The 23,947-nt window shown below is 51.0% G+C and overlaps 1 protein-coding gene across 1 annotated transcript in view; it reads left to right on the plus strand.

Moving 5' to 3' along the window:
- Positions 1-23,947, plus strand: part of LOC142466753 (uncharacterized) — a 308,465-nt gene that overhangs the window by 157,083 nt on the left and 127,435 nt on the right. The window lies entirely within an intron of this gene.

Raw genomic sequence — 23,947 nt, forward strand, 5'->3', positions numbered from 1 at the left:
TTCGAGATACACTGATCTCTTCTTCCGGCGGTATTACAATGAATGAAGCCAAAAAAGGGTTTTAACTTTAAAACAGTGCATACTGGAATGTGATTTGTGATTGAAGTTTATCCCTTCCCCCTGTGCAGTATGCGTTTTATGACTTGATGTGTTAAATGGTCCCCGAATGTTGTTGTTGTAAGAGTGTGTGTGTGTCTGTGTGTGTCTGTGTGTGTATGTAATAGATATCACTGTCTAGTTGTGCCTGTTTTTTCATACATACTGAAATGTATTACATACAGACATACACACACACACACACACACACACATCAACCATTCAGGGACATTTAACACCAAGTCATAAAACGCATACTGCACAGGGGGGAGGGATAAACTTCAATCACAGATCACATTCCAGTATGCACTGTTTTAAAGTCAAACCCCTTTTTTTGGCTTCATTCATTGTAACACCGCTGGAAGAAGAGATCAGTGTATCTCGAAAGCTCGCACAAATAAAAGCATTTCGTTAGCCACAGAACGGTATCGTGTATGTATATATGTATATATACGTTACCATCCAGCAGGGCAGCAGAACAGGAAAGTGAGACAGCACTCAGAGGTAAGTCAGCAAAATAATGTATTGAAACAGACACAAAAATCATTTATATATATATATATATATATATATATATATATATATATATATATATATATATATATATATATATATATATATACACATATATACATTTTAAGTTATGGTGGGTGAAAAAGGCGACAGAAAACATTCTTTATTGGCTATATGCTAACGATGGATATCACTTGTGAGCACATTCACATGTCTTAGACATGTCTGCAACCCTGCCTTTCAACCATTATCACCTAGCATACAGTGCTTCCACCGCAGCAAGTGATTCTGGGAAATGACATGCAAATGAGCTCACAATGTGTCACCTTTTGCCTGGAATATCCATTCACATTTCATCCCCTGATGAACTCCGGCTTACGGAAGAAACACGTAGGGTCACGTGGTGTGATGTACCTACGGTGGCTAATCGAGTGCAATCTTGCTGACGTTAGAGGAGAGCCTGGCCGACACTTGCTGTGACTGTCTGTGCACTAGGAACGTGCTATACTTGGAACCACAACGCTGCTAACTTGGGTTGCTGGAGGACTTCCAATACAGCGACACCAGCAGTGAGTTCCCAATGGACACATCTTACAACGGAGCGGGCACACGGCGGTTTCTCCTCCTGTGTTGGCGCATGAGTTTAACTCATACCACGCTCTTAAACTTTGGCAATATTGTGAGTTTGAATTTGTCTACAGTATGTTCATTTTTATTAAACCTTTTACATTGCGATGTTACACAAGGATCAGGCGCTTTTCTTTCTTTTTTTCTCTCATATATATGTATATTGTGTGTGTATATATACACACTGTGTGTGTGTGTGTGTGTGTGTGTGTGTGTGTGTGTGTGTGTGTGTGTGTGTATGTATATATATATATATTGTGACAAACGTCCCTCTTTTGTAGTGCTGACGTCTGTCTGGGTTCTTCCCGACACAGTCTTCTAGGGTTAATTATACAACAAACAGGATCATGCAAAGTATTATGCTGCTTAACTCAGGCTTCTGCCTGCTTTATTTTCATCCAAGTAAGGTACTGCAGCTTTAACATGTGAAGGTTAGAGGTACTCAGATACTTTCATTCAGCAGTTCACATATTTCAGTGTTACAATATTTCCCACACTGTTATTTCAAGAAATAAAACCAAAATCATATAAGCAAAATCCTATCCCTTTCAGGGATCTAACTACACATCAGAATCAGTCTCTCTAACAGCTGCTGGCCAACTAAACTGGTTCCCCAGCTTAAAACAATGCTCTCTCATTTAGGGTCACAAGATACAGCACAGTCTTGTAGCAACAGCAGTAACCATTTGTTTTGTCTTATCTGTATGTGGTGTCCAGGCAAATCCTCTGGTACTGTGATACGTGGAGGAGCCGTCAACCCCGACACTGGAAACAGGGGAGCAGCGATACCCCCAGCCTCCAGGCTCTAAGGAGAGAGTGAAATGCAAAACCTCTCTGCTCTAAGTACCTGTGCATGTGATTAGAAGAGCAGGTGAGGGAGAACTAGAGCCATTGTAATCTGTGGTCTGGATTTTCCATCCAGCTGCCCGAGTTAATGGGAAGATGTGGAACGGATCATTTTTAGCTATTCCTGCACTTTCTGCTCTAAAATGGGGCAGAAAGCTGCCTAACATCTTTGGACTATGTCACAATATATATATATATATATATATATATATATATATATATATATATATATATATATATATATATATATATATATATATAGTGTAAAATGTAAACAATTATAGAAATGTATCAATGAATGCTGCCACAATCTATAGGCTATACACAATAACCAAGAAAATATAAGGGAAGAAAAACAAAAGGCACAAACATAGATGAGTAGATGAATAATGGTTAAGAGACAATACAGGGACATGGGCACAAAAGTTTATAAGGTGGTTCCAGCACGAGGTACTGTAAGACCTAAAAATTAGAGCAATGCCAATATGGTGAAGTATGTATTGGAAATACAGTGCAAATACAGACGCTACTTACAATGTAGCAGCTAGTTTGGGATTGTCAGGATAAAATCCATTCTTTGCTGCAATAATATGCTAGGTAGCCTTTGGATCAGGTCTCTACGAGGAATGCCGTCGGAACGCTGTCACTGATGCTGCCGGTCTGGACCCTCTCCTCCTTGATCTCCAGGTCTCGCGATAGTATGACAAGAATGACGTCGATACCAGAATGTGTCTCTGTCGGGTTGGTAAGTTGATTTTGGAAGTCCCAAATGCCTAAAACAAGGCGTGCAGCTTAAGATAGGTGTAATAAATGTCCGTAGGAAGACTAGAATGGTAAGATCATGTAGAAGACCTTAACCCCACGCGTTTCGTCTAAAAATACTTCTTCAGGGGTATGTCTTGTCACTTGCAAAGAGCTCTTATATAGGTGGACGATCTGTGTTTGGCACAATCTTGTGAAACTTTAGCCTATCACAAAAAAGCTAAATGAAAATAACACACAAACAAACTACGATAATAACATTATAATTAAGAACCGATGTGTAACATTTGGTAATCTTACACAATTTCATAGAAATACATATCATACACTTTATTAAATAAACTATAAAAAGATATAATAAAAATATGACATAATAAAAAAGGCAGATGCATGTAATATATATACGTAGCAACATTTGCTGAAAAGTAAATCATTGAACTGTAAGCACTATAATGTATATAAAGTACAGTAGTAGTTGGAGAATAGGTGATGTACTGAAGAAATTCTAAATATTGGTGATACAGTATGACATATCATGTTAGGAAGGTGCCTAAATCAATATCTACGTTGAGACCTACAGTAGAAGCACTAAAGTTTTAACTGTATCAATCCATCATGTCTCAAGTTTAGATATGACATTGATAGTATCACCTCCTCTCCAATTGTTTTGGTAATTTATCAATACCAATACAAATTATTCCTGTAGGATTTTGGTTGTGATGTTTGGACAAATTATGCTGTAAAAATCCTTTTTGGCTATTAGTGATATGTTCCGCAAAACGTTGTAGAGGGAGAAAGGGGGTGGGCCGGTATTAAAGGGGTTGCACCCCATTTGGCCACCCCTGACCGCACCAGGGAGACAAGGGGTTAACTGGACTGAGGTCCAGAAATGTGATTTAACCCTTGTTATGACCTGTAAATGTATTTTCCCCTGTTCCCCTGTTCCATTGTAATGTCTGTGTTAATCAGTGTCTGCATCACACACACACTAGAATCCATCCGGGAGCACAAAGGTTAATAGTTCTTTAATGATTATAGCTCTTTGTGTAGTTTTCCCGTCTTTTCAGGCACCATTTTGCAGGTCCCCATTGGCCGCCATTAGGGCTCAATGCATTCCAATGGAGAATTGTGCTGTTTTAGTCCTGTTTCCTGTAAAGACCAGCAGGTGGCGTCCGAGAGGGAGAGCGGCGGTTTCCCATTGAAAGTCAATGGGCCCATAGACTTCAATGGAGATTCCTCGAGGTACCCTTTCGAAGAACGAGTTGGCTGCCGTCCAGACCGCAAACCGTAAAGCGGATACAATGTCCTTTAAAAGAGCTAAAATCACTTGAGTCAAGTTCAACGTCAATTAGCGTGGGAATAAACAGTTCCAGAGCACCTAGGAATAAAATTCTTTTTGCCCCTAGTTCCTGGGCTTCCCCCCACTCGACCACCACCGGGTCCCCGAATCCTGGACCCCCGATAAGAGTCAAACCAGATAGAGCGGGTCGCGCCATAGGCTTTGCCGGCGGCGGCAAAAACGGCTCTGAAAAACGACTAAGTGGAAAAAGCTGAAATTTGGTACTCCATATCTCCGGTTCCGGAGAGCTCAGCGGATCAAGGTTTGGGGTATCTGTAGCCACGGCTCCGGCATCACTGCAGAACCATCCATGACCCGCCTGGACCAACCCAACGGAGTATGGACCCCCTTGAAGGTTCGGGACTTTTCCTATAGACTTCAATGGCAGAAAAACCCCATTGACTTCAATGGCGGCGATTTACCATTGATAGTCTATGGCGGAGCTGCCCGTTCTTTTCAATGGGGATTTAGTGAAAAGCTGAGATTTCTTTTTTAGCGGAGATTTTTGTATTAAAGTGAAAAATGATTTAATGTGCATTTGTGTAACTCCGGTTCCGTAGGTCATAGCAAGTCGCTTTTTGGACAATATGGTGTCCCAGTTCTGGCAATAAGAACTGGGAAGTTTGGACCTGCTAGACCCAATGGAACCGGATATTTTAATACGTCTGTTTTATGCTTAATACTGTATTCTAAGGTATGGATAAGTCCCAGAGGAAATTCCTTTGGGCATAACGTAGCAGATGGCTCTAGAGGCGACCGAATGTCTAGGACTTAAGTATTGTTCAAAGGGTTTTGTCACCCTCACTGTTTATTTGAGGCTCAAACCAGAGCAGTTTTTAAGTGTTCCATTTAACACCTTCCAACAAAGGTTTTCCTGCCAGAAAGCAAGAGGGGTAGACTGGCTGGCATTCCATTTGCCTATGGGGGGTTACAGAAATGAGACCCCAGAGTTCTACTGTGCATGTGCCAGCTAGCAGGGGGGCCTGTCCCAAAATGTGTTCCCCCATCAAAGATTGGCTGGAGATAATGGGAAACCAATCACAGGTGCTTAAGGTTAAGAATAGAGGGACAAAAGATATATATAAACTGCTGTTCCCTATATTCCGTGGTTAGTTCTTCATGCAAATGTTCTTCATGCAAATGTTCTTCATGATCTTCATGTCTGCATGTCATCAGGCCTGTGTCTTTATGCAAGGTCTTGGGATGATGCAGGTATTGATGTATGACCTGCCTGTATTGCTGTGATGTCAACTGAAATATGGGAGAAGTGGCCCAGTCTGTATCCTGATGGCCTTCTGTCCTAATCTTTAAGTAAGTGTCTATATTTTGCTGTTATTTGTACATTTTTTGTGTGTTCACCTATCCTAAGGAATAAATACAATTTGTTATATCTAAGTCTCGTCCCAGTTCAAACCCAGGTATATATATATTTATATATAGTTTTGGTGTAAATTACAGCCTGTCATAAGCTACCGTGACAAACGTAATTTTAATTTCCTAGTAATGCACCCTATATACTGCTTCTTGCAAGGGCACTGAATAAGATAAATAATATTTGTAGAATTACAATTGATGAAATGATCAATCATATGGTTAGTTCCTGTATGAGTAGAAATGAAACACTTTATTTGTTAGGACCCATGTGGATCTAATTTACACATTTTACATTTGAGGCATTTATTAAAGCCTTTGGTATTCATACAGTACATGTCACAATTGATGTTTCTTTGTGAGATGGTTTAAGTCTATGTGAATGAATGAATGAATGTATGCTGTATGCTGTATTTTTTGGATGAATGAGGATGACGGGGGGCGTGGCTTAGAATGCCGGCCGGGCCGCAGGGTATTGGTTGCAGGCAGAGAGGAAGCCGGGGGCGAGGCTTCTGCTTTGTGCAGAGCACACGGTGAGTGTGCTCTGCCTTCCCGTTCCTGGCTCCTCTGTCTGCTGCGCGGTGTTGCTCCCTCCCTCCCTCTGGTGTTCACTTTGCCCTCCTTTCCCCCCTGGTGCTCCCATTGCCCCCCTGGAGCTCCCTTTGAACTCCCCCTGGCGCTCCCTTTGCCCCCCCCCCCCCGGTGCTCCCTTTACCCCCTGGCTCTCCCTTTGCCCCCTGGCTCTCCCTTTGCCCCCTGGCTCTCCCTTTGCCCCCCTGGTGTTCCCTTTACCCTCCTTGCCCCCCCCCGGTGCTCCCTTTGCCCCCTTGCGCTCTCTTTGCCCCCCTGGCGCTCCCAGTGCCCCCTGGTGCTCCCTTTGCCCCCCCTGGCGCTTCATTTGCCCCCCTGGCTCTCCCTTTGCCCTCCTTGCCCCTCTGGTGTTCCCTTTGCCCTTCTTGCCCCCTGGTGCTCCCTTTGCCCCCCCTGGCGCTCCTTTTGCCCCCCCTTGCGCTCCCTTTGCCCCCCCTTGCGCTCCCTTTGCCCCCGGTCCCCTTGGTGCATGAGATGGGTGCAGGCGGAGGCGGGGAGTCGCCTGCTCGGATTGTCGGCCTTTCCTCTCTCCCTCACACCTCCCCCCTGCCCCCCGTCACTCACATCCGTCGCTGACTCTGACTGTACTCCACTTTGTGTGTGTGTGTTGGGGAGATTGTGTGTTTGTATTGGAGAGTGTGTGTGTGTGTGTGTGTGTGTGTATCAGTGGCTGTGTGTGTGTGTGTGTGTGTGTGTGTGTATATATCAGTGGCTATGTGTGTGTTATTTATTTATTTATAAAATATTTTACCAGGAAGTAATACATTGAGAGTTACCTCTCGTTTTCAAGTATGTCCTGGGCACAGAGTTAAGACAAATAATACATGGTTACAAATACAGTTACATAAATGAGCAGGGTATACATTATATACAAGACATTGCGTGCACAGTTAAAAGAAAAAATATATTATGGGCGTATGAAACAGTTACAGACCAGATTAAAATGTGTGACAGCCTTAGATTTGAAAGAACTTAAACTGGTGGTGGATGTGAGAGTCTCTGGTAGGTTGTTCCAGTTTTGGGGTGCTCGGTAGGAGAAGGAGGAACGGCCGGATACTTTGTTGAGCCTTGGGACCATGAAAAGTCTTTTGGAGTCTGATCTCAGGTGATAAGTGCTGCATGTGGTAGGGGTGAGGAGCTTGTTCAGATAGCTGGGTAGCTTGCCCATAAAGAATTTAAAGGCAAGACAGGAAAGGTGAACTTTGCGCCTAGACACTAGTGATGACCAATCTAGTTCTTTGAGCATTTCACAGTGATGTGTGTGATAGTTGCATTGGAGAACAAAACGACAAATTGAATTGTAGAGGGTGTCAAGTTTGCTAAGGTGGATTTGAGGTGCCGAGCCATATACTATGTCTCCATAGTCAATAATTGGCATTAGCATCTGCTGTGCAATACGCTTTCTGACCAGGAGACTTAGGGAGGATTTGTTCCTGTAAAGTACCCCTAGTTTGGCATAGGTCTTGGTTGTCAGGGTATCAATGTGCATTCCGAATGTTAAGTGGGAGTCGAACCATAAGCCCAGTGTAGAGGGAGAGGGGGTTGGCCCGGTATTAAAGGGGTTGCACCCCATATGGCCACCCCCAGACCTCACCAGGGAGGCAAGGGGTTAACTGGACTGCGGTCCAGGAATGTGGTTTACACCTTGTCATGTCATGAAAATGTATGTTCCCCTGTTCCCATGTTTCATTATAATTCTGTGTTTTAAAGTGCATTTCTATATCTCCAGTTCTGGAGGTTGCAGAGAGTTGATATTTGGCCAATATGTGGAGTCACTGTAGGCATTAAAAACTGGCAAAGTTCGACCCACTGAGCCCACCAGAATGGAACTTATTAATATGTGTAGATATTACAGTGTACATGTATGGTATTTTGGATCTGTTCTGAAAATGCAGACGCCATCTGCTAGGCTAATAGGTCATGAAGCGCAGCCGGCTGATTGAGCCTAAGCACTGTGATCAAAAAGTTAACAGCCCTGATTGTTTACCCAAAGTCTAGGAACCAAGTATTGGTCAAACGACTCTGCCACTCTAATTGTTACCTGAGGGCGGAGGAACATCAAACTGGAGTGGTTTGTAAGTGTTATGTCTACACCTACAAACAATGAAGCTCCTGCCAGCACGAGCGCCGGTGCTACAACTGCAACCGCCCTGGTCACATCAGACCAGATTGCCCGGAACCCCTGCGTTCCGGCGGACCCCATCAGGGGCAACGCACCCCAGTTGCGAAGCCGGTAGCCCGCGTGCGGGTGGCTTCCACCACAGACTCCGGACCGGTCATGGAACCAACGCCCAGCGAGACGTCCCATGCAACGCCTGTCCCGGTTTCGTCGGTGCCTACAGCCAGGAGCGGAGGACATCTCAGCGTGGACCTGCAGCAGACGGACGGCCGGAGCAGACATCTCACCCCGGACACAGTCGGCGACCGGCAAGCAGTCGGCTTGCTGGATTCAGGAGCTGCAGTGACCTTGGTCCGACCTGATATGGTCCGGCCAGAGGAATTGATCCCAGGCCCTGGGATACAGATCACTGTGGCCGACTGAGAGCCACGTTTCCTGCAAGTGGCCAGAATGTTTTTGGATTGGGGGGAGGGCCAGGGTGTGTGGGAGGTGGGGGTTTTACCCGGTTTGGATGCTGAAGTTCTTCTTGGTAACGATCTGGGTCCGATGACCCGCACCTACGACCGAGTGCCCAAACCCGCTGCAGTAGCGGCGGTTACCCGGAGCCAGACAGCGGCAATGGCGGCGGCGCCAGTCCTCCAGCCTTTGGGACCACCGTTAGTGGAGGGTGCAGAGGAGCTCGGTATCCCTGGGGCACTACTAGCTGTCGCTTACTGGTCAATCCCTCCTCTATCCCTGGGTTCCCTTCTTCTCTATACAGGAGTCCCTTATACCATAGGCAGTGCTCAGTGCCTTCCCCTGCCTGAGATTCGGGCGCCCGAGGTCTCACGCCGGCCAGGGTATGGTCTGTCTTCACTGCCTCCCTAAACTGGGCTCCTAATACTGGCCACCCCCCAGTCATGTTATTGTCCAGATAATGGGGAAGGGTGAGGGGTTTAACGGTACCCTGAAGCAGATGCTTCGGACCTTTATAGAGGCGGAGGGTAAAGACTGGGAGATTTATTTACAGCACTTGCTGTTTGCCTACCGAGAGGTACCGCAGGAATATACAGGCTTCTCCCCCTTCGAGCTACTATATGGCCGCAGGGTACGTGGACCTCTGGACCTATTCTGTGAGGGATGGGAAGGGGAGGCTACTGCTACTGATGCTTCAGTGATCCAGTATGTAGAAGATCTCCGAGATCGGTTAGAGATGCTCATGGGGGTGGCCCAGGACCACCTCAGGGCCGCTCAGACCAGGCAAAAGCAATGGTATGACCGGAATGCCCGTAGCAGGGAATACATCCCAGGACAGCAGGTGCTTGTTCTCAAACCCACTCGGGAGAACAAGTTGATGGCTGCCTGGTCGGGACCGTACCCGGTTATCCGAAAGGTGAATGAGTACAACTACGTTGTACAGGTAGAGCCTGAGAGGCATAAGACATATCACGTCAATATGCTGAAAGAATACAGAGCACCGAGTATGGGAGCAGTGATGGCCATTTGTAGCCCACTGCTGGAGGATCCGGCGAGCAATGCTCTGCCTGATCTCCTAGGGGAGGCTAGGCAGGGACACACTGTGGAACAGGTGGAGATAGGGGCACAGTTGAGTGCTAGGCAGCAGGTAGAAGCCAGGGACATGCTAGCTAAGTTTAGGGCCCTCTTCATGGACATGCCAGGGACCACACATCTCACAAAATGCCCAGTGCACACAGGGGATCTCCAGCCTCTGCATAAGCACGCTTATAGAGTGTCAGCAGAGGTCAAGACCAGTATGGAGAGAGAGATAGAGGAGATGCTGACCCTAGGGGTAATTACTCCGTCCCAGAGTCCTTGGGCAAGCCCGGTAGTTCTAGTCCCTAAGAAGGACAAGACCACCTGGTTTTGTGTGGATTACCGCTTGCTCAATGCTGGGACGGTGTCAGATGCCTATCCCATGCCCCGCATGGATGAGTTACTAGATGAACTCGCGGGGGCAAAGTATCTGACCACCATGGATTTGAGCAAAGGCTATTGGCAAATCCCACTGACCCTGGAGGCTAGGGAGAAGTCAGCATTCATCACTCCAAGTGGCCTCTATGAGTTTTTAGTGATGCCATTTGGGATGAAGAATGCCCCGGCTACCTTCCAACGCCTGGTCAATAGGTTACTGGAAGGGATGCAGAGCTATGCCAGGGCTTACTTAGATGACATTGCTGTCTTTAGTAATTCCTGGGACCCCCATTTAGGACATGTTGCTGCGGTGCTGGAAAGGATCAGGGAGGCTGGGCTTACCTTGAAACCCACTAAGTGTATGGTAGGGATGGCAGAGGTCCTGTACTTAGGGCACAGGGTGGGTGGAGGGCATCTCAAACCAGAGCCAGCCAAGGTAGAAGCCATAGTTCAGTGGCCTGTTCCAAAAACCAAGAAACAGGTCATGGCATTTTTGGGCACCGCAGGATACTATAGGAAGTTTGTCCCACAGTACCGCGCCGTGGCCAAACCCCTAACTGATTTGACTAAGAAGCAACTGCCTGTGCTTATCACCTGGACTCCTGCCTGTGAAACTGCTTTCCAGGCACTGAAAACTGCGCTTGCTGGGGCCCCCATACTGGCTGCCCCAGACTTTACCAAACATTTCCTCATACAGACTGATGCCTCGGACTATGGCATTGGGGTTGTGTTGAGCCAAGTGGGGGACGACGGTAGAGAGCACCCTGTGGTGTACCTCAACCGAAAACTACTCCCCAGAGAGGTGGCCTATGCCACAATTGAGAAAGAGTGCTTGGCGATTGTGTGGGCACTCAAAAAAAACTCCAGCCCTATGTGTATGGAAGGGTTTTCACAGTCCTCACAGACCACAACCCCGAGTTGGCTGCAGAGGGCATCAGGGGAGAATGCCAAGTTGCTAAGGTGGAGCTTGGCCTTGCAAGAGTTTGAATTTACCATTCAGCACAAAAAGGGTAGTGAAAACAGCAATGCTGATGGACTTTCACGTCAGGACTATCCCTCTGAGACTGTGTTCATTAATGGTGCCAGCAGTGCCCCACTTCCCGTTAGGGCCAGTGGGCCACAGGTCACCCATTAAGGGGAGGTGTAGAGGGAGAGGGGGTTGGCCCGGTATTAAAGGGGTTGCACCCCATATGGCCACCCCCAGACCTCACCAGGGAGGCAAGGGGTTAACTGGACTGCGGTCCAGGAATGTGGTTTACACCTTGTCATGTCATGAAAATGTATGTTCCCCTGTTCCCATGTTTCATTATAATCCTGTATTTTAAAGATGTTTTAAAGTGCATTTCTGTATCTCCAGTTCTGGAGGTCGCAGAGAGTTGATATTTGGCCAATATGTGGAGTCACTGTAGGCATTAAAAACTGGCAAAGTTCGACACACTGAGCCCACCACAATGGAAGCTATTAATATGTGTTGATATTAATGTGTATATGTATGGTATTTTGGATCTGTTTTGAAAATGCAGACGCCATCTGCTAGGCTAATAGGTCATGAAGGGCAGCCAGCTGATTGAGCCTAAGCACTGTGATCAAAAAGTTAACTGCCCTGATTGTTTACCCAAAGTCTAGGAACCAAGTATTGGTCAAACGACTCTGCCACTCTAATTGTTACCTGAGGGCGGAGGAACATCAAACTGGAGTGGTTTGTAAGTGTTATGTCTACACCTACAAACAATGAAGCTCCTGCCAGCTACTTCATTTTGTAGACTGGTCGTCGCCCCTGATTTAATTATGGGGCTACCCATAGAGTCCCAGTACACATGGGCTAATTAGCTGGGGGGCATGGGTTAATCTGTGTCTCCACGTTAGTGATTGGATACAGATAATTGTTCACCAATAGTCTGTATTCAATGTTAAGAATAGGGTTACACAGGTATATAAACGGTGTCAACCCTACAGTTTTTAGTTCTTCTTCTGATACCATCTTGAATGTCACTGGATTGCTGGAGAATTGCTAGCTGATACTTCTCCATCCCCCAACCCTAAGTAAGTGTTACCTTCTTGCCTGTTAATTGTACTATATTGCTGTGTTCACCTTTTTTAAGGAATAAATATATTTTATTATATCTAAGCCTCGTTCAGTTCAACCCAGATATTTGGTGTTCATTATATCTTGTCATAAGCTACCGTGACACCCAGGTATTTAAAACTAGTGACAGGGGTTAGGGTGGTGTTAGCGTTAGTTCTAATCAGGAGCTCAGTCGCTGGAAGCTTTAAAAATTTAGTCTTGGTCCCAAATACCATTGTTACAGTCTTGTCAGTGTTTAAAAACAGTTTTTTTTGGGAAATCCAGTTTTCGAGTCTCAAAAAGTCAGACTGAAGTATGTGTTGAAGGTCAGAGAGACTTTGGCTGTGTGCATATAGGATTGTGTCATCTGCATACATGTGTATTGAGGCTTCCTTACAAGCTGTGGGAAGATCATTAATGAACACTGTAAAGAGTAGGGGCCCCAGAACAGAGCCTTGCGGGACACCACAGGTGATATCCAGGGGGTTGGAGTTAGAGCCTGAGATGGACACATGTTGGGATCTTCCTGATAGGTAGGACTGAAACCAGTTTAAAGCATGCTTCCCTATTCCAGAGCTCTGGAGTTTGTTAAGCAGGATAGCATGATCAACTGTGTCAAAAGCCTTTGCAAAATCTAGGAATACTGCACCAGTGAGTTGTCCCCGTTCCATTCCACACTGGATTTCATTGTATAAAAAGGTGTTGATAAACCTGGGCTCCCGTGACAATATACACACGCATGCGCACACACATATTGTAATTTTAATGAAGACATTGCTTTTAATTAATCCTCAATTAGCAACATACAGTATAAGATTTATCCAACTTTACCAGATTCAAAAATAGCACTAAAATTAGCAAAAGAGAATATCAGCTGATTTCAATGTTACATTTTTCTTGCGATATATCAGAATTGTAAGTCAGGTTTGGCCTTGTTTCATAGCCTGAAGACTGATTAATAAATTCCTCCTACTTCTGTATTCATGTAATATTAAAGTGTTTCTTGTTTGTATGTCATTTTTATTGTGTGTGGAAACCCATCTGTATTCTTGCCATCTTCATTCTTTATTTTTCTGTATGCCTTTTAAAATGACAAATAATAATAAATGTGTTGTAGTAATAGTAGAAGATAATATCTCTTATGTTGAATGCCTTAGAAGAAATCTTTGCAAGGTATAAAATGTCACAGGAGACCAGAACTTTAAACACGAGATCACGATCACCAGATAGAACACAATAGTTGAATAAACAAAGTTTATTCTGGCAATCCAGCAAACACACAACATACACAATCACAATGAAACACTCAACAACTGGGGGTCAGAGGTGCAAGAATCTAGACTCAACCAGTTGCAGGAAGGAGCCTGTTTCAGAAGGCTTATCCTGTCCGATTCAAGTCCTGTGCTTCTCAGGCGCTTTTCTCTGCTGAGCACAGTCTATTTCTCACAAAGCACTTTCAAATCTCCCGCCAGCCGTGTCTCCGATCAGCTCCAAAGATGTTCTTGTTCCCTGATTGGCCGCGCTCCTTACATAGCCCTCGTGGCTATACTTAACATGGAGCAGGGGCCGTCTGCCAATCAGGACACAGATCGTGAGGCTGCAGCCAATTAGAGAATGAGGGCTTTCCCGGCTTCGCCAATCAGAGGAGGGGGCCAGCTTTAGCACTCAGGTCAGCCTCTTGATGATGGAGCTGCTGGCAAGTGGGAAATTCAAACTTGCCAATGGGAATCGGCCCTATGAGGCTCAAATCCGACAAACGGCACCCTTGGCAAGTTCTATACCTCCCGCTGGGCGTCCGAGGGGGCGGAACTAAGCTCCGTGGCACACTATAAGAGCTGCGCATGCGCGCGCTCTGTAAGCAGAGCGGGGGTGCGTGCACACGCTGGTGCCAGAGCGGAGGTCTGAGATAAAACAGGTAAGGAGGGAACATGTTGCAAAGGACGTGTTCCCCGATTCCTTACAGTACACCCCTCCCCCCCCTTTAGGATCATCCTCAGGACGATTCCCATAAGTATTGTGCGGGAACCTGGCGTGGAATCACTTTAACACGCTGGGAGCATGGATCTGACGAAGAGGTATCCATGAGCATTCTTCTGGTCCATAGCCTTTCCAATGTACAAGGAAATGGACACCACCTCTGGAGTATCTGGAATCGATTATGGATGAATTTCAAATTCTACTTGACCCTGTAAGATGACAGGTAGAGGTTTAGGTGAGCTTTGAACCACAGGTTTTAACAAAGGGACGTGAAAGACCGCCGGGATTCTCATAGCTTAAGGCAGCTATAAATCACAGGATTGACCTGTTTGAGAACGGTGAATGGGCCCAGGAATCTTGGAGCCAGTTTCAGTGTAAGTGTCTTCAATCTTATGTTCTTAGAAGAAAGCCCCACTTTTTCTCCTGACCTAAATGTGGGTGCCTAACGGAGATGGCGATCCGCCTGTGTCTTTTGTCTGAGTACTGCCTCCTGCAGAGCCCTTTGAATCCTCTTCCAAAATTTTTGGAGCGAGTTCACTCTGGAATCTGCTGCTAGAACTCCGGAAGGGTTGGAAGAGATGGAAAGGCGCACTGGATGAAACCCATAATTTATAAAAAATGGTGACTCGAGTAGACTCATTTCTGAGTGAGTTATGGGCAATTTCGGCCCATGGGAGTAGTTCCACCTAGTTATCCTGTGCATCAGAAATAAAACATCGCAGGTATTGCTCTAGTGACTGGTTTGTTCTTTCGGTTTGTCCGTTGGTTTGGGGATGAAACCCAGAAGGAAAAAAAAGAACAGTGATCTCCAACCTTTGAGCGAAGGCACACCAAAGTTTCGAGACGAACTGTGACCTCCGATCCGACACTATAGAGAGTGGGACTCCATGAATACGAAATATCTCCTTGATATAAATATCTGCCAGGGTGGCAGAGTTAGGAAGAGCCTTGAGAGGAATTAAATGGGTCTGTTTGGAAAACCTATCCACAATAACGAGAATAGTATTCATCCAACGAGAAGAAATGAAAGAACCCAAATGTAGCACTCGAGTTCACCCTCTGGTGATGAATGGGTTAATTAAAACATAAAGTTTATTAATATGCAACAAATAAATAAAATAATGGGTGTTAAAACAAACGACGAACTGAAGGTATTCAGATCCCAGTACTGACAGCCATATAGGCTCAGGATCTAAGGTAATAGTGTGTACTAGGTAAATTCAGGTAACACACTAAACAGCAGTCCTTGTAAGGATCTGTGTGGAGAACGGATAGTGCAGGGTGTGCTCAAAGGCAAGTACTTAGAACTACAGATCACTGAGGGCAGAATCTGCATATACCAAAATGTTGACATATACTGTATGGTAGGATTTGTAGTGGCTGGTGCATAGAGGTATCTGGGAGCATGTACAATGTTATACCAGGATGATACCAGCATTCAATAAGGATCTCAGCTTAATCCTCTCTGTGATAAATGTGGTGTACACTGCACTATGTCTGGTTAACCTAAAGTGACCTGGTAAGGTCTGCAGTATTGAGGTGTATATGTCCTCAGGTAACCTTTGTGATAGGTATCAGAGATAGTGTACTCTGGATCACTATAGATACTTGTAATAGCCCTTCTCAGGGGAGGTATGACACATGGGTGAATCACAGAAAAGGTAGCTGTTAATGATCCTCTGTGTAATGCAGAGAAGTAACCCTTAGACTGCTGTCAGGGAAAACCCTAATAGCAGCAATATTAACCAGCGCAACCTAACGATAAGTTGCTATTACCAGGGAAACTAAACTGAGTACCTAAACCTTACAGTGAGCACTCTCCCTGTAGCTAATCCTATAAATGAGGCTCATAGTGTCCGTCGGGGCACATTAGAAGCCTGTATAAAACGCACGGGCAGAGTACCACATCAACTCGCGGTGTGAGACCATGAATACGGAGATAATCAGAGCCCTGCGCGTGCACGTGTGGAGACAGAGGCGAGAATAGTATTCATCCCACGAGAAACAGGAAGCTCAACAATAAAGTCCATTGAGAGGTGGGTCCACGGTCGGTCCGGAATAGGTAAGGGACGAAGCAGACCAGACGGCTTGTTGCGAGCTGACTTATTTCAACACAGATGGAACAGGAGTTGATGTGTGTGCCCCTCTCTCTGTGTGTGCCCCTCTCTCTGTGTGTGCGTGTGCCCCTTTCTCTGTGTGCGTGTGTATGCATGTGTGCCCCTCTCTGTGTGCGTGCGCGTGTGCCCCTCTCTCTGTGTGCGTGCGCGTGTGCCCCTCTCTGTGTGCGTGTGCCCCTCTCTCTGTGTGTGCGCGTGTGCCCCTCTCTCTGTGTGTGTGTGCACCCCTCTGTGTGTGTGTGTGCGCGTGTGCCCCTCTCTCTGTGTGTGCGCGTGTGCCCCTCTCTCTGTGCGTGTGCGCCCTCTCTCTGTGCGTGTGTGCCCCTCTCTCTGTGTGTGTGCGTGTGTGCCCCTCTCTCTGTGTGTGTGTGTGCGTGTGTGCCCCTCTCTGTGTGTGTGTGCCCCTCTCTGTGTGTGTGTGTGCCCCTCTCTGTGTGTGTGTGTGCCCCTTTCTCTGTGTGTGTGTGTGCTCCTCTCTGTGTGCATGTGTGTGTGCGCCCCTCTCTCTGTGTATGCGTGTGCCCCTCTCTGTGTGTGTGTGTGCCCCTCTCTATGTGTGTGCGTGTGTGCCCCCCTCTCTCTGTGGGTGTGTGCGTGTGTGCCCCTCTCTGTGGGTGTGCGTGTGTGCCCCTCTCTGTGTGTGTGTGTGCGCGTGTGCCCCCTCTCTCTGTGTGTGCGTGTGCACCCCTCTGTGTGTGCGCGTGCACCTCTCTGTGTGTGTGTGCGTGTGTGCCCCTCTCTCTGTGTGTGTGTGCGTGTGTGCCCCTCTCTCTGTGTGTGCCCCTCTCTCTGTGTGTGTACCCCTCTCTGTGTGTGTGCGTGTGCCCCTCTATGTGTGTGTGTGTGTGCGTGCCCCTCTGTGTGTGTGTGTGTGCCCCTCTGTTTGTGTGTGTGTGCGCACCTCTCTGTGTGTGTCCCTCTCTCTGTGTGTGCATGTGTGCCCCTCTCTGTGTGTGTGTGCCATCTCTGTGTGTGTGTGCGTGCCCCTCTGTGTGTGTGTGTGTGTGTGTGTGTGCGTGTGTGCCCCTCTCTCTCTGTGAGTGTGTGCTTGTGCCCCTCTCTGTGTGTGCCCCTCTGTGTGTGTGTGTGTGTGTGCCCCTCTCTGTGTGTGTGTGCATGTGTGCCCCTCTGTGTGTGTGTGCGTGTGTGCCCCTCTCTGTGTGCGTGTGCCCCTCCCTGTGTGTGCCCCTCTCTGTGTGTGTATGCGCGTGTGCCCCTCTCTCTCTGTGTGCGTGTGTGCCCCTCTCTCTGTGTGCATGTGTGCCCCTCTCTCTGTGTGCATGTGTGCGTGCCCCTCTGTGTGCCCCTCTCTCTGTGTGTGTGTGCGTGTGTGTGTGCCCCTCTGTGTGTGTGTGCGTGTGCCCCTCTGTGTGTGTGTGCCCCTCTGTGTGTGTGTGTGTGCACCCCTCTGTGTGTGTGTGTGCGCGTGTGCCCCTCTCTCTGTGTGTGCGCGTGTGCCCCTCTCTCTGTGCGTGTGCGCCCTCTCTCTGTGCGTGTGTGCCCCTCTCTCTGTGTGTGTGCGTGTGTGCCCCTCTCTCTGTGTGTGTGTGTGCGTGTGTGCCCCTCTCTGTGTGTGTGTGTGCCCCTCTCTGTGTGTGTGTGTGCCCCTTTCTCTGTGTGTGTGTGTGCTCCTCTCTGTGTGCATGTGTGTGTGCGCCCCTCTCTCTGTGTATGCGTGTGCCCCTCTCTGTGTGTGTGTGTGCCCCTCTCTATGTGTGTGCGTGTGTGCCCCTCTCTCTGTGGGTGTGTGCGTGTGTGCCCCTCTCTGTGGGTGTGCGTGTGTGCCCCTCTCTGTGTGTGTGTGTGTGCGCGTGTGCCCCCTCTCTCTGTGTGTGCGTGTGCACCCCTCTGTGTGTGTGCGTGCACCTCTCTGTGTGTGTGTGCGTGTGTGCCCCTCTCTCTGTGTGTGCCCCTCTCTCTGTGTGTGTACCCCTCTCTGTGTGTGTGCGTGTGCCCCTCTATGTGTGTGTGTGTGTGTGTGTGTGCGTGCCCCTCTGTGTGTGTGTGTGTGCCCCTCTGTTTGTGTGTGTGTGCGCGTGTGCACCTCTCTGTGTGTGTCCCTCTCTCTGTGTGTGCATGTGTGCCCCTCTCTGTGTGTGTGTGCCATCTCTGTGTGTGTGTGCGTGCCCCTCTGTGTGTGTGTGTGTGTGTGTGTGTGTGCGTGTGTGCCCCTCTCTCTCTGTGAGTGTGTGCTTGTGCCCCTCTCTGTGTGTGCCCCTCTGTGTGTGTGTGTGTGTGCCCCTCTCTGTGTGTGTGTGCATGTGTGCCCCTCTGTGTGTGTGTGCGTGTGTGCCCCTCTCTGTGTGCGTGTGCCCCTCCCTGTGTGTGCCCCTCTCTGTGTGTGTGTATGCGCGTGTGCCCCTCTCTCTCTGTGTGCGTATGTGCCCCTCTCTCTGTGTGCATGTGTGCCCCTCTCTCTGTGTGCATGTGTGCGTGCCCCTCTGTGTGCCCCTCTCTCTGTGTGTGTGTGCGTGTGTGTGTGCCCCTCTGTGTGTGTGTGCGTGTGCCCCTCTGTGTGTGTGTGTGCGTGTGTGCCCCTCTGTGTGTGTGTGTGTGTGCCCCTCTGTGTGTGTGTGTGCCCCTCTGTGTGTGTGTGTGTGTGTGCCCCTCTCTCTGTCTGTGTGTGTGCGCCCCTCTCTGTGTGTGTGTGTGTGTGTGTGCGTGTGCGTGCGTCCGTGCCCCTCTCTGTGTGCGTGTGCCCCTCCCTGTGTGTGCCCCTCTCTGTGTGTGTGTATGCGCGTGTGCCCCTCTCTCTCTGTGTGCGTGTGTGCCCCTCTCTCTGTGTGCATGTGTGCCCCTCTCTCTGTGTGCATGTGTGCGTGCCCCTCTGTGTGCCCCTCTCTCTGTGTGTGTGTGCGTGTGTGTGCCCCTCTGTGTGTGTGTGTGTGTGCGTGTGCCCCTCTGTGTGTGTGTGTGCGTGTGTGCCCCTCTGTGTGTGTGTGTGTGCCCCTCTGTGTGTGTGTGTGTGTGTGCCACTCTGTGTGTGTGTGTGTGCCCCTCTGTGTGTGTGTGTGACCCTCTCTCTGTCTGTGTGTGCGTGTGCGCCCCTCTCTGTGTGTGTGTGTGTGTGTGTGTGCGTGTGTGTGCGTCCGCGCCCCTCTCTGTGTGTGTGTCCCTCTGTGTGTGTGTGTGTGTGTGCCCCTCTGTGTGTGTGTGTGCGTGTGTGCCCCTCTGTGTGTGTGTGTGTGCGTGTGTGCCCCTCTGTGTGTGTGCATGTGTGTGCGTGTGTGCCCCTCTTTTTGTGTGAGTGTGCGTGTGTGTGCCCCACTCTCTCTGTATGTGTGCCCCTCTGTGTGTGTGTGTGTGTGTGTGCCCCTCTGTGTGTGTGTGTGCCCCTCTGTGTGTGTGTGTGTGTGTGTGCCCCTCTCTCTGTGTGTGTGCGTGTGCGCCCCTCTCTCTGTGTGTGTGTGTGTGCGTGTGCGTGCGTCCGTGCCCCTCTGTGTGTGTGTGTGTCCCTCTGTGTGTGTGTGTGTGTGTGCGTGTGTGCCCCTCTCTGTGTGTGTGTGTGCCCCTCTGTGTGTGTGTGTGCGTGTGTGCCCCTCTGTGTGTGTGTGTGCGTGTGTGCCCCTCTGTGTGTGTGCGTGTGTGCCCCTCTGTGTGTGTGCATGTGTGTGTCCTTCTCTGTGTGTGTGTGCGTGTGTGCCCCTCTCTTTGTGTGAGTGTGCGTGTGTGTGCCCCTCTCTGTGTGCATGTGTGCCCCTCTCTCTCTGTATGTGTGCGTGTGTGCCCCTCTCACTGTGTGTGCGTGTGCACGTGTGTGCCCCTCTCTCTGTGTGTGTGTGCCCCTCTCTGTGTGTGTGTGCCCCTCTCTGTGTGTGTGTGGGTGCCCCTCACTGTGTGTGCGCGTGTGTGTGCCCCTCTCTCTGTGTGTGTGTGCCCATGTGTGTGTGTGTGCCCGTGCCCCTCTCTCTGTGTGTGTGTGCGTGTGCGCCCCTCTCTCTGTGTGTGTGTGTGTGTGCGTGTGCGTGCGTCCGTGCCCCTCTCTGTGTGTGTGTCCCTCTGTGTGTGTGTGTGTGTGCGCCCCTCTGTGTGTGTGTGCGCCCCTCTGTGTGTGTGTGCCCCTCTGTGTGTGTGTGTGTGTGTGTATGCCCCCCACTCTCTGTGTGTGTGTTTGCGTGTGCCCCTCTCTCTCTCTGTGCGCCTCTCTCTCTCTCTGTGCGCCCCCCTCTCTCCGTGTGCGCCCCCCCTCTCTCTCTGTGCGCCTCTCTCTTTCTCTCTCTGTGCGCCTCTCTCTCTGTGCGCCTCTCTCTGCCCCCTGACTGTGCCTCTCTCTGTCCCCCCTCACTGTGCCTCTCGCTGTCCCCCTCACTGTGCCTCTCTGTCCCCCTCACTGTGCCTCTCTGTCCCCCTCACTGTGCCTCTCTCTGCTCCCCTCACTGTGCCTCTCTCTGCCCCCTCACTGTGCCTCTCTCTGCCCCCTCACTGTGCCTCTCTCTGCCCCCCTCACTCTGCCTCTCTCTGCTCCCCTCACTGTGCCTCTCTCTGCCCCCTCACTGTGCCTCTCTCTGCCCCCCTCACGGTGCCTCTCTCTGTCCCCCTCACTGTGCCTCTCTCTGACCCCCCTCACTGTGCCTCTCTGCCCCCTCACTGTGCCTCTCTCTGCCCCGCTCACTGTGCCTCTCTCCCCCCTCACTGTGCCTCTCTCCCCCTCACTGTGCCTCTCTCCCCCCTCACTGTGCCTCTCTGCCTCCCTCACTGCGCCTCTCTACCTCCTCACTGCGCCTCTCTGCCTCGCTCTCAAACCTCACTGTGCTTCGCTTTCCCCCTCATTGTGCCTCGCTCTACCCCCTCACTGTGCCTCACTCTCCCCCTCACTGTGCCTCGCTCTACCCCACTCACTGTGCCTCGCTCTCCCCCTCACTATGCCTCGCTCTCCCCCTCACTGTGCCTCGCTCTCCCCCTCACTGTGCCTCCCTCTCCCCCCTCACTGTGCCTCCCTCTCCCCCTCACTGTGCCTCGCTCTCAACCCCTCACTGTGCTTCGCTCTCAACCCCTCACTGTGCCTCTCTGCCCACTCACTGTGCCTCGCTCTGTCCCCTCACTGTGCCTCTCTCTGCCCCCTCACTGTGCCTCTCTCTGCCCCCTCACTGTGCCTCGCTCCTCCCTCACCGTGCCTCGCTCCCCCCCTCACCGTGCCTCTCTCTGCCCACTCACTGTGCCTCTCTCTGCCCACTCACTGTGCCTCTCTCTGACCCCTCACTGTGCCTCTCTCTGCCCCCCCTCACCGTGCCTCTCTCTGCCCCCCCTCACCGTGCCTCTCTGCCCCCCCTCACCGTGCCTCTCTCTGCCCCCCCTCACCGTGCCTCTCTGACTACTTCACCGTGCCTCTCTCTTCCCCCCCTCACTGTGCCTCTCTGCCCCCCTCACCATGCCTCTCTCTGCCCCCCTCACTGTGCCTCCCCTTGCCCCCCTCACTGTGCCTTTCTCTGCCTCGCTCCCCCCTCACATTTGCCTCTCTCTGACCCCTTACTGTGCCTCTCTCTGAGCCCCCTCACTGTGCCTCCCTGCCTCCCTCACTGTGCCTCTCTTCCCCCCTCACTGTGCTTCTCTTCCCCCATCACCGTGCCTCTCTCTGCCCCCCTTCACCGTGCCTCTCTCTTCCCCCTCACTGTGCCTCTCTGCCCCCCCTCACCGTGCCTCTCTCTGCCCCCCCTCACCGTGCCTCTCTGCCCCCTCACTGTGCCTCTCCCTGCCCCCCCTCACTGTGCCTTTCTCTGCCTCGCTCCCCCCTCACAGTGCCTCTCTCTGACCCCTCACTGTGCCTCTCTCTGACCCCTCACTGTGCCTCTCTTCCCCCCTCACTGTGCCTCTCTCTGCCCCCCTCACTGTGCCTCTCCCTGCCCCCCCCTACTGTGCCTTTCTCTGCCTCGCTCCCCCCTCACAGTGCCTCTCTGTGACGCCTCACTGTGCCTCTCTCTGACCCCCCTCATTTTGCCTCCCTGCCTCCCTCACTGTGCCTCTCTTCCCCCCTCACTGTGCTTCTCTTCCCCCTCACTGTGCTTCTCTTCCCCCATCACTGTGCCTCTCTCTGCTCCCCCTCACCGTGCCTCTCTGCCCCCCCTCATTGTGCCTCTCTCTGCCCCCCCCTCACCGTGCCTCGCTCCCCCCTCACCGTGCCTCGCTCCCCACTCGCCGTGTGCCTTGCTCCCCCCTCACCGTGTACCTCGCTCTCCCCCCTCACCGTGTGCCTCGCTCTCCCCCCTCACTGTGCCTCTCTCTGTCCCCTCACTGTGCCTCAATCTGCCCCCTCACTGTGCCTCTCTGCCTCGCTGTCCCCCTCACTGTGCCTCGCTCTCCCCCTCACTGTGCCTCTCTCTGCTTCCTTACTGTGCCTCTCTCTGCCCCCTCACTGTGCCTCTCTCTGCCCCCTCACTGTGCCTCTCTCTGCCCCCTCACTGCGCCTCTATGCCTCGCTCTCCCCACTCACTGTGCCTCGCTCTCCCTCCCTCACTGTGCCTCGCTCTCCCCCTCACTGTGCCTCGCTCTCAAGCCCTCACTGTGCCTCGCTCTCAAGCCCTCACTGTGCCTCGCTCTCAAGCCCTCACTGTGCCTCGCTCCCCCTCACTGTGCCTCTCTGCCCCCTCACTGTGCCTCTCTGTCCCCTCACTGTGCCTCGCTCCCCCATCACTGTGCCTCGCTCCCCTCACCGTGCCTCGCTCCCCCCTCACAGTGCCTCTCTGTGACCCCTCACTGTGCCTCTCTCTGACCCCCCTCATTTTGCCTCCCTGCCTCCCTCACTGTGCCTCTCTTCCCCCCTCACTGTGCTTCTCTTCCCCCTCACTGTGCTTCTCTTCCCCCATCACCGTGCCTCTCTCTGCTCCCCCTCACCGTGCCTCTCTGCCCCCCCTCATTGTGCCTCTCTCTGCCCCCCCCTCACCGTGCCTCGCTCCCCCCTCACCGTGCCTCGCTCCCCACTCGCCGTGTGCCTTGCTCCCCCCTCACCGTGTACCTCACTCTCCCCCCTCACCGTGTGCCTCGCTCCCCCATCACTATGCCTCGCTCCCCTCACCGTGCCTCGCTCCCCCCTCACAGTGCCTCTCTGTGACCCCCTCTTTGTGCCTCTCTTCATCCCTCACCGTGCCTCTCTCTGCTCCCCCTCACCGTGCCTCTCTGCCCCCCCTCACCGTGCCTCTCTCTGCTCCCTCTCACCGTGCCTCTCTACCCCCCCTCACCGTGCCTCTCTCTGTCCCCTCACTGTGCCTCTCTCTACCCCCGCTCACTGTGCCTCTGTCTTCCCCCCCTCACTGTGCCTGTCTGCCCACTCACTGTGCCTCCCTCTGCCCCCCCCTCACTGTGCCTCTCTCTGCCCCCCCCCTCACTGTGCCTCTCTCTGCCCCCCCTCACTGTGCCTCTCTCTGCCCACCCTCACTGTGCCTCTCTCTGCCCCCCTCACTGTGCCTCTCTCTGCCGCCCCTTTACTGTGCCTCTCTGTCCCCCTCACTGTGCCTCTCTCTGTCCCCCTCACTGTGCCTCTCTGTCCCCCTCACTGTGCCTCTCTCTGTCCCCCTCACTGCCCCCTCACTGTGCCTCTCTCTGCCCCCTCACTGTGCCTCTCTCTGCCCCCTCACTGTGCCTCTCTGCCCCTCTCACTGTGCCCCCTCACTGTGCCTCTC

The sequence above is a fragment of the Ascaphus truei genome, chromosome 15, assembly GCF_040206685.1.
Source record: "Ascaphus truei isolate aAscTru1 chromosome 15, aAscTru1.hap1, whole genome shotgun sequence".
NCBI classification, from domain to species: Eukaryota; Metazoa; Chordata; class Amphibia; order Anura; family Ascaphidae; genus Ascaphus; species Ascaphus truei.